This window comes from Somniosus microcephalus, chromosome 9 (assembly GCF_052327205.1).
Source record: "Somniosus microcephalus isolate GS21.2 chromosome 9, FLI_Smic_1.0, whole genome shotgun sequence".
In the NCBI taxonomy this organism is placed as follows: Eukaryota; Metazoa; Chordata; class Chondrichthyes; order Squaliformes; family Somniosidae; genus Somniosus; species Somniosus microcephalus.
The window spans coordinates 9941609-9954052 of record NC_140995.1 but is presented as its reverse complement, the minus strand read 5'-3'; the positions used below and the strand labels follow the sequence as shown (position 1 = coordinate 9954052).

At 41.8% G+C, this 12444-nt stretch overlaps 1 protein-coding gene across 1 annotated transcript in view; it reads left to right on the top strand.

Annotated features, from left to right (window-relative positions):
- The window catches only part of asap2a (ArfGAP with SH3 domain, ankyrin repeat and PH domain 2a), a 210422-nt gene that overhangs the window by 19202 nt on the left and 178776 nt on the right, over positions 1–12444 (top strand). The window lies entirely within an intron of this gene.

Below are 12444 nucleotides of genomic sequence, written 5' to 3'. Positions count from 1 at the left end.
ATGTCCTTCCTTTCTGTAGTCCAGTCTATTGTTGTTTGGTACAAATCCCAAAAAAGAAATTCTGAGAAAATGTGCTTTCTTGCCAAGTTGAATATTTTAATTCTATTTTAAAACTACATGAATAAGACATTTTCTGTTTGAAATCTTTGAATATTACAACTTTACAAGACTTGTTTTAGCCATCATAATACATACCTCTTATGAAAACAGGATTTGGTTGGAAAACACATTTGATGTTAACATTCATATGGATGATAAACAGACGTATCGATGAGGCTCTTTTTGAAGTATTTCTTGCTGTTTTGTATGTCAGTACACTGGCTTCTCCTTTTCTCCTGCTGGCTATAATTCATTGACTCCATCCTTCAGTCCTGTTTAAAAATATTTATTTCCACAACATTAGGTATGGAGGAATTTGTCTCAATCCCCCTCCAATGTTATTAGCAATCACCCAGAATTTTCCCTCTTGGGTGTGTGAGGTGGGTGGAGGGGGGCTGGTGTTGGTGGGAGTTGATATTTTTTCTTCCCAAGAGAAATTCACTTGCCATTCTGTCTCAAATCCCACTCCAACCAAAAGCAATGGTCTCAAAGAACATGCCCCAACCATCCTTTCCACACAGACATAAGTGGCGACATCAATCAACCCTATAACTGAATAAGAACATTTTACAAATACACATGACCAGTGATCACTAATCGGCCAAGGCAAGAGTTTGGTATTTGGGTATTTTCATTTGTCTGACTTCTACAGCTGCTATTTCAATAGTATGATCAAAGCCTGTGATGACACTTCGACTTGTAACTCCAGGGAAAAAACTGATGCACATTGGCATCACTGGACATACATTGGACAGTAGGTGCATTGTTTTGCTGAGTTTAAACTCCCCATCCCTCGTGTTGCCCCATCTTGATCTCTCTAAGGTATGTAAATGTTTGACCGTGTTGCAGAGAGTAACATTTACAAAATCAAAGGTCCTTTTGTAATTGGTATTTGTGGAATAAATCAATAGTTACAACTAAATTACTTTTTTTTGGTTGACAAATTGACGCATCCCTGTGCTACTTAATACATGGTATATATTTTAAGCCAATAATTAATTTCTTCCAAAGATCTTGTGATCCCAATAAAGGGGTGGTGAGGCAGAGGTTTGGAAGATCAGTGCAGTCAGACTGCATTCCTGTTCTGCAATTGTGGCTGAAAGGGAAACTGCTGAAGCAGAAAGGTCAGTGTTTGTGAAGAAGAATTTTATAGGTTTAAGATTAGATTGGCCAGTTCTCAAATAACTTGGTAGTAAATGGGAGCAGAATCAACAGGGGGGAAAAATACTTCGGTCCTGTTTGCCACTATAAATTTAAGAGGTAATTTTTGCAAGGCACTGCTCACAGCTTGGACCCTCGCTAGATGAGGGCATGGGTTGTAGAATAGGCCTGTAGTGTTAACAGTCCTATCCCATGTCTGTCCTCTTGTGTAGGTTTTGTGCTGGGAGCAGAACCTTGCAAAATTCCCCCGGTAGTGAATTTTAAATAAATACTGCCCACTTTTTGGTGGTTTCATTTTCAATTTTGTAATAGTGTCAGTATACCTAGTTTTGGGAACATGACCCACCGTTACAACATTTGGATACAGTGCCCAAAACTAGGTATACTGGCAGGAAACCCATTATTACAAAATTGCGGCTCATCCAGGACTGGAAGTCCGACAAGCAGGCTGACTACACAGAAGCAATGAAGGGTCGAGAGAGGTGGTGGTGAGGTCGAGCTGGGTGTCGTCAGCATCATTGTTGAACCTGATGTCATGTCTTTGGATTACATCACCAGGGAGAAATAGGAGGTGGCCACTCATGGATCCTTGGGGGACTCCAGAGATAACATTGCGGGGGAGGGAAGAGAAGCTATTGCAGGAGATTCTCTGGCTACGACTTAATACGTGAGTGGAACCAGACAAGGGAAATCCCACTTATTTGGACAACGAAAAAATGTTGAAGGAGGATGGTGTGGTCGACTGTGTCAAAGGCTGCAGGCCGATCGAGAAGGGTGAGGAGGAATAATGCACCATGGTCACAGTCACAGTGACTTTGGGGCTATTTCAGTGCTATGGCAGGGAACCTGATTGAAGAATTTCAAATGTGATGTTGCGGGAAAGATGGGCATGCATTTGGGAGGCGTCAATATGTTCATGGACTGTGGAGAGGAAAGGGAGATTGGAGATGGGGTGGTAGTTTTCAAGGAAAGAGAGGTGGGAGGTTATGACTGCATTTTTGAAAGGGAGCAGGATGGTAGCTGAGCAGGGGGAACCATTTATAGTGTCAGCCAGGAAGGAAGTTGGGTGGTCAGCAGTTTAGTGGGGAAATGGTCGAAATGATTAGGAGATGGGTTTGGAGCTTGGAGAAGGCATGAGGGGAAATGGGAGAGAAACTTGAGAAAACAAACATAATCTGCGTTAGATATAGAACAGTGGTACCCTAGTCTGATGATGCCCAACAGTTTTGGGATGCTGCAGAGAGTGAGAGGATTGAGATTAAAACATAACAAATATGTAAAAATGCTAAGTACATGGAATTGGTGTATTGAGGTTGTATAAGAGTGGTTCTGGAACAAATCCTTGCTCGGAACTCTTGTTTGCGAAAAAGGTTGGATTAAAGTTTTCTCTACACTGCTGTAGCTTTATGCCTTTCCCTTGAATCTCTCAGAGCACTTTTTAATGCACCAGTATAACCATTCTTTCAGAACAGTAATCCCTGTGGTCCTTTTGAGACCATCAGCCAGTTAGTACTGAATTATGAATGGTTTTTTGCGGTACACTTGATTCCTTTGAAACTGAATTAAAGCTATGCAACGTCATTTCGCTTGGAGTCCTTATGTGCGTTGTCACTCTAGGCTGAATTCAAACCAGGTCCCAGAGGTGAAAGAGCAGTGTTTTAATTCACTGTGCCAGCAAGTTCCCAGTATAATTTCCATTAAAAAAAACTCGGCATATTATGGACCCCCAAGGCTAAGTGGTAGATAGTGTGTGATAAAATGTTCAGCTATACAGAACAGGAGTTTTGGGTTTGATCTCCAGTCTGTGTTGAATTAGCTAATGTCAGGCCATTGATGTAGGTGTTATGATTGGCCCCTTTGTCTCTGGCCTATGCAAAAGAAAAAAAGTATCAGCCAGAGTTTCTACTGAATTAAGTCCAGTGATCCTGCTGGAAAGGGTGCATGGTAAGGACAGAATCAAGCTTGGTTGTGATAGCCCCATAGCCGAATAACCTGCAAACACATCATCTAGTTTCATATGAAGAATGACCTCTTAGATGAAGTGGCTACCAACCCATTGGAATTGTCCTCAGGAGAAGTCAACATCTTTAGGAGAGAGGAGAAGTCAACATCTTTAGGAGAGAGGAGAAGTCAACATCTTTAGGAGAGGGAAGAAGGTTTTGCTGGCGAGGTTTAATCATTTTGGTTTCTGTTGAAGCCAAGTATGAATTTGACATTGTTGCCTTTACTTTTGCACTTTATTCAGTACTTTGGAAACTTCAGTTTCAGTTTAATTTATGGTTTATGGCAAGTAACATTCACACTACACAAGTGCCAGGCAATGACCATCTCCAACAAGTGAGACTCTAACCATCTCCCCTTGACATTCAATGGCATTACCATCGCTGAATCCCCCACTATCAACATCCTGGGGGTTACCATTGATCAGAAACTGAACTGGACCAGCCATATAAATACTGTGGCTACAAGAGCAGGCCAGAGGCTGGGAATTCTGCAGCGAGTGTCTCACCTCCTGACTCCCCAAAGCCTTTCCACCATCTACAAGGCACAAGTCAGTAGTGTGATGGAATACTCTCCACTTGCCTGGATGAGTGCAGCTCCAACAACACTCAAGAAGCTCGACACCATTCAGGATAAAGCAGCCCGCTTGATTGGCACTCCATCCACCACCTTCAACATTCACTCCCTCCACCACCGGCGCACTGTGGCTGCAGTGTGTACCATCTACAAGATGCACTGCAGCAACTCGCCAAAGCTCCTTCAACAGCACCTTCCAAACCCGCGACCTCTACCACTTAGAAGGACAAGGGCAGCAGACGCATGGGAACATCACCACCTACAAGTTCCCCTCCAAGCCACACACCATCCTGACTTGGACCTGTATCGCCGTTCCTTCACTGTCGCTGGGCCAAAATCCTGGAACTCCCTTCCTAACAGCATTGTGGGTGTACCTACACCATATGGACTGCAGCGGTTCAAGAAGGCAGCTCACCACCATCTTCTCAAGGGCAATTAGGGATGGGCACTAAATGCAGGCCTAGCCAGCCAGCGACGCCCACATCCCATCAATGAATAAAACATTTTTTTTTTTAAATCTATTTTTTGGGCAGAGGAGGGGATTATAATTGCTGTTGGTAAAAATAAATAGGTGAAGAATTTTTTTTTTTTTTTAAATGCCCTGCTTCCCATTGGATAAAACGATTAACATACCTCTTTAACCAAGCTTCTGGTCACCTGTCCTAATGTCTCCTCCTTTGGCTCGGTGTAAATCTTTGATTACTATCCTGTGAAGCACCTTGAGGCGCTTTATTACTTTAAAGGCTCTATATAAATGCAAGTTGTTGTAACATAGGTCTGTTGGTTTATGGCTGCATTGAAAGAGTTCAATTTTGATGTCATTTTCTTGCATTCCTTCTTGTTCCTCTGCTGGTCTAATCTTGTATTCTGCTTTGGGAAGTTTGTCGTGCAGCTGCTAACAGAATGTAATACACACCACTCAAGAAAGTATCGTAAATAGATATGAAAACTGAGGTGATAGAGAGTTCCCTTAAGCATCCATCTGGACCAAATTGAATTCCGTTGTGCATCTCCAATCCAAAGGAACCTGGGCAGATGACTGCTTTAAGTAATGTGGGAGGAGGCTCATATGGAACATAAACACGGACATAGACCTGTTGAACCAAATGGCCTGTTTCTATGCTGTATAATTCTATGTACGTGGAAGAGAACTATGAAAGATGTTTGGTTTCAGGAATGTATCAGCACTGTTTTTTGTCGTCTGAGGGACTCATTTATAGCCCTCGTTGATTACATCCGGTAGATGTGATGGTTGCTGCAGACCTCAAAGGTGCTGACTTGCATATGGTAATTTATCCCAGTACCAGTCCACTGCAGATTCTTTACTTGCCTTGTAGGTATTAATTCTTCAAAGAATCATGTTGGCCTCCTGTTGCTTAGCGGGATAAAATCTTTCTGTCCCTTTGGGCAAGTCCAGGACACCTCTGGGCTTGATGCGCTTCTAATATCAAATTCTAATCAGTATCTTGCTGCAGGATGATGGGGGATGTCTCATTATGTAGGAAAAATGGCTTTGCTTTTAGTCATTAGCATCGTGTGCAAACATGTTTTGCAGAAAATGTCTAGAATTTCATTGCTATGCTATTCTATTCAGAACAAATCACTGTCTTTCAAATAGTATCCCATGAGATTGTAAATGCCATGTCAATGACCAAATTGATTTAAAACGAGTACTGATGCTTTGCTTTACTTGGGACAGTTCTATTTGCTTAGGCTGTTTTAATGAAGAGAAACCGCCTTTGATGAGTGAGATGAAAATCTCATGAGAATGGAATCAATTTGGCAAGGCCAGGAGCATTGATTTGTGCGTAGAGCACTGCAATGTGGTAGTTTTTGGAGAATAGTTGGTCTTCAAAAGAAGTTGGAACAATATTTTTTGAGTGACTTGATTCCTTAGTTTTGTGCTGATTATTCATTGCTGATTGATAGCTTCTGCTGCCTGCCAAGTGAATGGAACTGCTTTTGACGGATTAAATATGAATCCACTGGATATTTCAACCAATTAGCACTGTATTCAAATAACGTCTTGAAATTTTAATCAATTGAAAAACTTTTATACAGAAATTCTGGATGCAACTAGAATGTTCCATGACGGCTAGTGACTCAACATGCTACAAGACTCATGCGTTGTACAATCTATATTGTAAATAATTCAAACTTAACTAAATAATTCAATTTGTTATTTGAAAATTCATAGTATGTTTTAGAAGATTTCACATTTTACACTTACACGTAGAGCATCTAATGTTGAAATGTCTCAAAGCACTTCACACATTTACTCTTTAAACTGAAGTGACCATTATGGGGGCAAACAAGACAGCCTTTCTTTACCAGCAACATCCCACAAGCAGTCGCGAGATGCATGACCAATTAATCTGTTTTTGGGCAGTATTGGTTGAGGGAGGCCATGACACCAGAAGAATATGCTGAAGAGGCCCCGTCTGCGCTCTCAGGTGGACGTGAAGGATCCCATGGCACTATTTCGAAGAAGAGCAGGGGAGTTATCCCCGGTGTCCTGGTCAATATTTATCCCTCAACCAACATAACAAAAACAGATTATTTGGTCATTATCACATTGCTGTTTGTGGGACCTTGCTGTGCGCAAATTGGCTGCTGCGTTTCCCACATTACAACAGTGACTCCACTTCAAAAGTACTTGGCTGTAAAGCGCTTTGAGACGTCTGGTGGTCGTGAAAGGCGCTATATAAATGCAAGTCTGTCTTCTTTGAATAGTGTCTTGGGACCTATAACAGCAGAAGAGAGAGGCTGATGAGGCCCTGGTTTAACCAGAAGGACAGCATATACGACCTACGCACTGTGTAAATGTCAGCTGAGATTATGCCTCAAGCCCGAGAATGGGGCACAAAGTACAATCTTTGACCTAGACATAATTACTACCAACTGAACCAAGCTGACGCATCAAGTTCTCAAACCTCTCAATTTATCTTTTCTGTTGTTCCCTATATGTATTTTGAAATGCCAACTTCAAATCTTAAAGTGTGTTCAGGTGGATGTAAGAAAATGTTGATGAGGCTACAAACAAAGCTCATTCCAGCCAAATGAAGAGGGATGGAAAGGCACAAGATGCTGCTGTGGTTAAGTTGGCATGTACAGAATGGTAAACAAAGATCTGGTGCGAGCAGGATTGAGTAAATAATGACAAGTAAAAGCAGGTGGGGGGGGGCGGGGGGAAAGGCCAATAGGACACCTCAATTAACAGTAATGGGTTTTTCAAATAAATACACACAATAAACAAAGGCTGAAAGAATATTGGCCTACAACAACAACTTATATGTAGCGCCTTTAATGTAATCAAACTTCCCAAGGCGCTTCACGAGTGTTTATATAAAAAAAATTGACACCTAGCCATGTAAGGAGATGTTAGGGCAGATGACCAAAAGCTTGGTCAAAGAGGTAGGTTTTAAGGAGCGTCTTAAAGGAGGAAAGAGAAGTGGATCTCTCTGCCTACTTAAAATGACGGTAAGCACCTGGAATCCAGGATAAAAAAAACTTCAGAGATGTCGAGTAGTTATTTCATCTCTGTCTTTACTTGGGAGGAAGGAGGAAAGTTGCCTGAATATACTTGCTGTTTGACCATTCTCTAACTGGGCTTGTGATTTGGCTCCTTGGTAGGTCTCCATGGGGAAGGGAAAATTGTGCTAAATTTAAAAAATAAATAAATAAATAAATTTTGGGCAGTAGTCCCTGTCGTTTTTTGTACTCCTAGATGTGAGAGAAATATTTCCTATTGTATCTACTAAACAATTCTTGTTTTTAAAGACAAGTGAAAAGGTCATTTGTTTTCCTTTGGGGATGGAGTTTTCCCTCCAGAAAAGAATGGAAAGAACTAAAAGTTGCACTAGAGAACCAAAACCAATATTAAATGTGCGGTGTTACGACCGCATAAATTCATGCTAATTGCTAGTACAACTGAGCTGTGTTGTGATTTTAAATTGTCCCATGGTAAACAACATACTGTTGTAGTTTGAAAAAATTCTCTCCCAGAGATTTGAGAGAGAATAGAAACTTGCCACGTGAGGGATTGAAGATGTAAGCTCACAACCTGCCAATTTTGGCGCAGTACTGAAAGGCTATATAATACTTGTGCACTGAAAGCAGTTTATGGAATAGTTGGTGATACTGATCTGTGTTTGTACTACAAGATCTATATCTTATTTTTCTCATTAATGTAATGGGTTGAACATTTTAACTATGGGGGGAGTACTGCGGTTTGTTCATTGCTCCTTACAGTCTTTTGTGTACTATATCATACTGTATTTTTCCTCAAAGTGTTTGACTATAAAATAATCTATATCAAATGAATTAAGTATTGTGATTGCAAGCTGAAAAAGCTGAGCAAAGGAAATGCACAGCAGTTTAAACTTGGCCAGCTGTCCTGTGCAAGCTTTGCAGTGTTCATTACAAGTATGTTTTCTGCAATGGCTCTGCCAACTCAGATTTCAGAATTATGTTTTTCTGCTAAAATAATTTAAGGGGAAAAAAACTCAATATAATTCAGAGAGTAAGGGTAGGTATTGGGTATCATTAGTTTCCTGTAAAATGAGGGAATTGGAGTATTATATTTTATGCAAGACTGTATATTCAATGTACTGCATGCCAAGATTGGGCAGCTGTCTAACAAACACCAGCAGGCAGACTTTTGTGCTTGCTTTTGGTGGCGGTGGAAGAGGGGTGGCTACACTGGAGTTTGGCAATTAGGCTACCTTAAGAAACTCGAGCAGATGATCCTCTGCATTTTTTGGGGGGGACTCGCTGTATCGTAGCTTCTGAGACTTCCTCTGCTGAGAAAAAGCTGTGGTGCCTCCTGGGAAAGGGTACTGCCGGTGTCATTGATGAACAAACTTAATAGACATTTTTCTCTCTTTTTACTGGGAGAGCATATAGTGAGTCTAGAGGCTTGATAGGGTGCACCATAATGCTTATGCAAAGTGTGAGGTAATTGCTGGAGCTAAGTTTATGGGAATGTTTGTATTTTTTTATATATCTGCTTAATTTTAATTTTTAGGTCTTTATCGAAGGATATGTGTGGAGCTGTCATGGCCCTGCCTTGCACTGTTAGTTTTCGCCAGAATGTGGTTTGGAAGAAAATGGAAATGTAGGTACAGGAAACTTTGTGTTATCCGGAGGCTAACTGTCCGGAATGCTCGAGCCACTGGCAAAAATCAGGAGCTGTTTCATTAGGTTTTTTTTCTTTTCATTGCTTTTTTCTCAACAGTCAAGCTCTGCAAGGTCTCGCTGAAGCTGTTGCTAAGCTACAGAGACGCTTGGACTGTTTAGAAGCAAGCAACAGGGTTTGTTGACAGATATGGAGCTCAAAATCTCCGTATGTTTCAACATTAGCGCTGGTTTGTCCGGCAGTTTTCACAGAATCACAGAAACCCCACAGTGCAGATAGAGGCCATTTCGGCCCATCGAGCCTGCACTGACACATTATCCCACCCGATCCCCGTAACCCCTACACCAACACATATCCCACCCTATCCCCGTAACCCCATGTATTTAATCCCCCTAACACTAAGGGTCAATTTATCATAGCCAATCAACCTAACCCGCACATCTTTGGACTGTGGGAGGAAACCGGAGCACCCAGAGAAAACCCACGCAAACACGGGGAGAATGTGCAAACTCCACACAGGTTTTGAGGGAACGGCAACAGCTCGGTCCCGTCGGTGCCGGATAGCACAAAGTTTCCTGTAGTTTTAGTGTAATTGGTGAATAGCAAATATAGAAAATATTAATTTGAAAGGAGAAAAACACAGACTTAATAACAACCAATAAAGAAAATTGACAGACTAGGCAATCATGACAGATGCAAGTAATGGTGTGTTAAAGTTTGTTGATGTACTTAAATAGAATGCATATAATTTATACTGCCATGCAAAAAATAATCAGAAAAATGTTTGTAATATCTGGATTAGAACAGTGGAAGATTACTTGGAGCATGTTTACATTAGCTAGATATTAGATGAGTGAACAATTAAATAATTATCCTTTTCACATTTTCAAACAATAAGTATACACTGCAAAAGTATGTGCTCATATTATTGCTTATTTGCACATAGTAAACTTGTGCAAAAATCAATAAGGACCACTTGATTATCGGGAGTGAAATACTAATTCTCCATGCACTTTGCTTGACTGAGAAAAAGACTGCATCAATGACCTGCAGAGATGTGTTGGGTTGGTCTATAGTGATTGGGCCTCTTGCTTTCTGTCATTGCCTGCTGGAAAGCACTTGGTACTTGCTTGACGCCTCATCAGAACATTGGAGTATCAACTTATCTGCATTTGTGGCATGGCACTTTTGAGTTCTTTGTTGGCTGTGAAAATATTTTAATTAATTTTATGCAAATGTACACAGTGTCTTCAAAATCCACACTTCCAATTTATGTAATACATATCTCGCCTTTTAAAAGACTTCAATTTATCTGACCAAACTGATGTGTTTTAAATCCCTTCAGATCCAATGAAGTACACAACTCCACCTGGTGGGTATAAGCACTGCAGGGTGTTGCACTAAGCCATACACACCAGAAGGTTTTGGGGTTGATTCCTAGTTTGTGCTGAGTTAATTGATCCCAGTCAGAAATGTACAGGGGTGTTGCAATTGGCCTCTGCATATCTGGTTTAGGGAGGGGGAAAAAATCAGCCAGTATCCTACTCCTACAATCATAGAGTTATACAGCACAGAAAGAGGCCCTTCGGCCCATCGTGTCTGCACCGGCCATCAAGCCCTATCTATTCTAATCCCATTTTCCAGCGCTTGGTCCGTAGCCTTGTATCTACATCCTAGGGTACTTAAGGAAGTGGCCCTAGAAATAGTAGATGCATTGCTGATCATCTTCCAACATTCGATGGAATCTGGAACAGTACCCATGGATTGGAGGGTAGCTAATGTTACCCCACTATTCAAAAAAGGTGGTAGAGAGAAAACGGGGAATTACAGACCGGTAAGCCTGACATCGGTAGTGGGGAAAATGCTAGAGTCCATTATAAAAGATGTAATAGCAGAGCACTTGGAAAGCAGTGACAGGATCGGACAAAGTCAACATGGATTTACAAAAGGTAAATCATGCTTGACTAATCTACTGGAATTTTTTGAGGATGTAACTGGTAAAATAGATAAAGGAGAACCAGTGGATGTGGTGTATTTGGACTTTCAGAAGGCTTTTGATAAGGTCCCACATAAGAGACTAGCGTGCAAAATTAAGGCACATGGGATTGGGGGCAAGGTATTGACTTGGATAGAGAACTGGTTGGCAGACAGAAAGCGAAGAGTTGGAATAAACGGGTCGTTTTCCGAGTGGCAGGCAGTGACTAGTTGGGTACAGCAAGGATCGGTCCTAGGACCCCAGCTGTTCACAATATATATTAATGATCTGGACGAGGGAATTGGATGTAATATCTCCAAATTTGCAGACGACACAAAGCTGGGTGGGAGGATATGCTGTGAGGAGGATGTCGTGAAACTCCAGTACGATTTGGACAGGTTGGGTGATTGGGCAGAAACATGGCAAATGCACTATAATAATGTGGATAAATGTGAGGTTATCCACTTTGGTGGCAAAAACAGGAAGGCAGATTATTATTTGAATGGCAACAGATTGGGAGAAGGGGAAGTGCAAAGAGACCTGGGTGTTCTTGTGCACCAGTCGCTGAAGGTAAGCATGCAGGAGCAGCAGGCGGTTAAGAAGGCAAATGGTATGTTGGCCTTCGTAGCAAGAGGGTTTGAGTACAGGAACAAGGATATCTTGCTACAGTTGTAAGAAGTCACACAACACCAGGTTATAGTCCAACAGCTTTATTTGAAATCACAAGCTTTCGGAGCGCTGCTCCTTCGTCAGGTGGTGTTGTGTGACTTCTTACATTTGTCCACCCCAGTCCAACTCTGGCATCTCCACACCATTGCTACAGTTGTACAAGGCCTTGGTGAGACCGCACCTTGAGTATTGTGTGCAGTTTTGGTCGCCTTACCTGAGGAAGGCCGTTCTTGCCATGGAAGGAGTGCAGCGAAGATTCACCAGGCTGATACCTGGGATGGCAGGAATGATGTATGAGGAGAGATTGTGTCGATTGGGCTTATACTCACTCGAGTTTAGAAGATTGAGAGGGGATCTCATTGAAACCTATAAAATTCTGTCAGGCCTGGACAGACTAGATGCAGGAAGGATGTTTCTGATGGCCGGGGAGTCCAGAACCAGGGGTCATAGTCTAAGGATAAGGGGTAAGCCATTTAGGACTGAAATGAGGAGGAATTTCTTCACCCAGAGAGTGGTGAACCTGTGGAATTCTCTGCCACAGAGGGCGGTGGAGGCCAGTTCATTAAATATATTCAAGAAAGAGTTGGATATATTTCTTAAGGCTAAAGGGATCAAGGGATATGGGGAGAAGGCAGGGACAGGGTACTGAATTTGGATGATCAGCCATGATCTCATTGAATGGTGGAGCAGGCTCGAAGGGCCGAATGGCCTACTCCTGCTCCTATGTTCTATGTTTCTATGTAAGCCAATTTTGGATCCAATGTGCCAAATTGCCCTGGATCCCATAGGCTCTTTGGACCCCAGCTATTCACAATATACATTAATG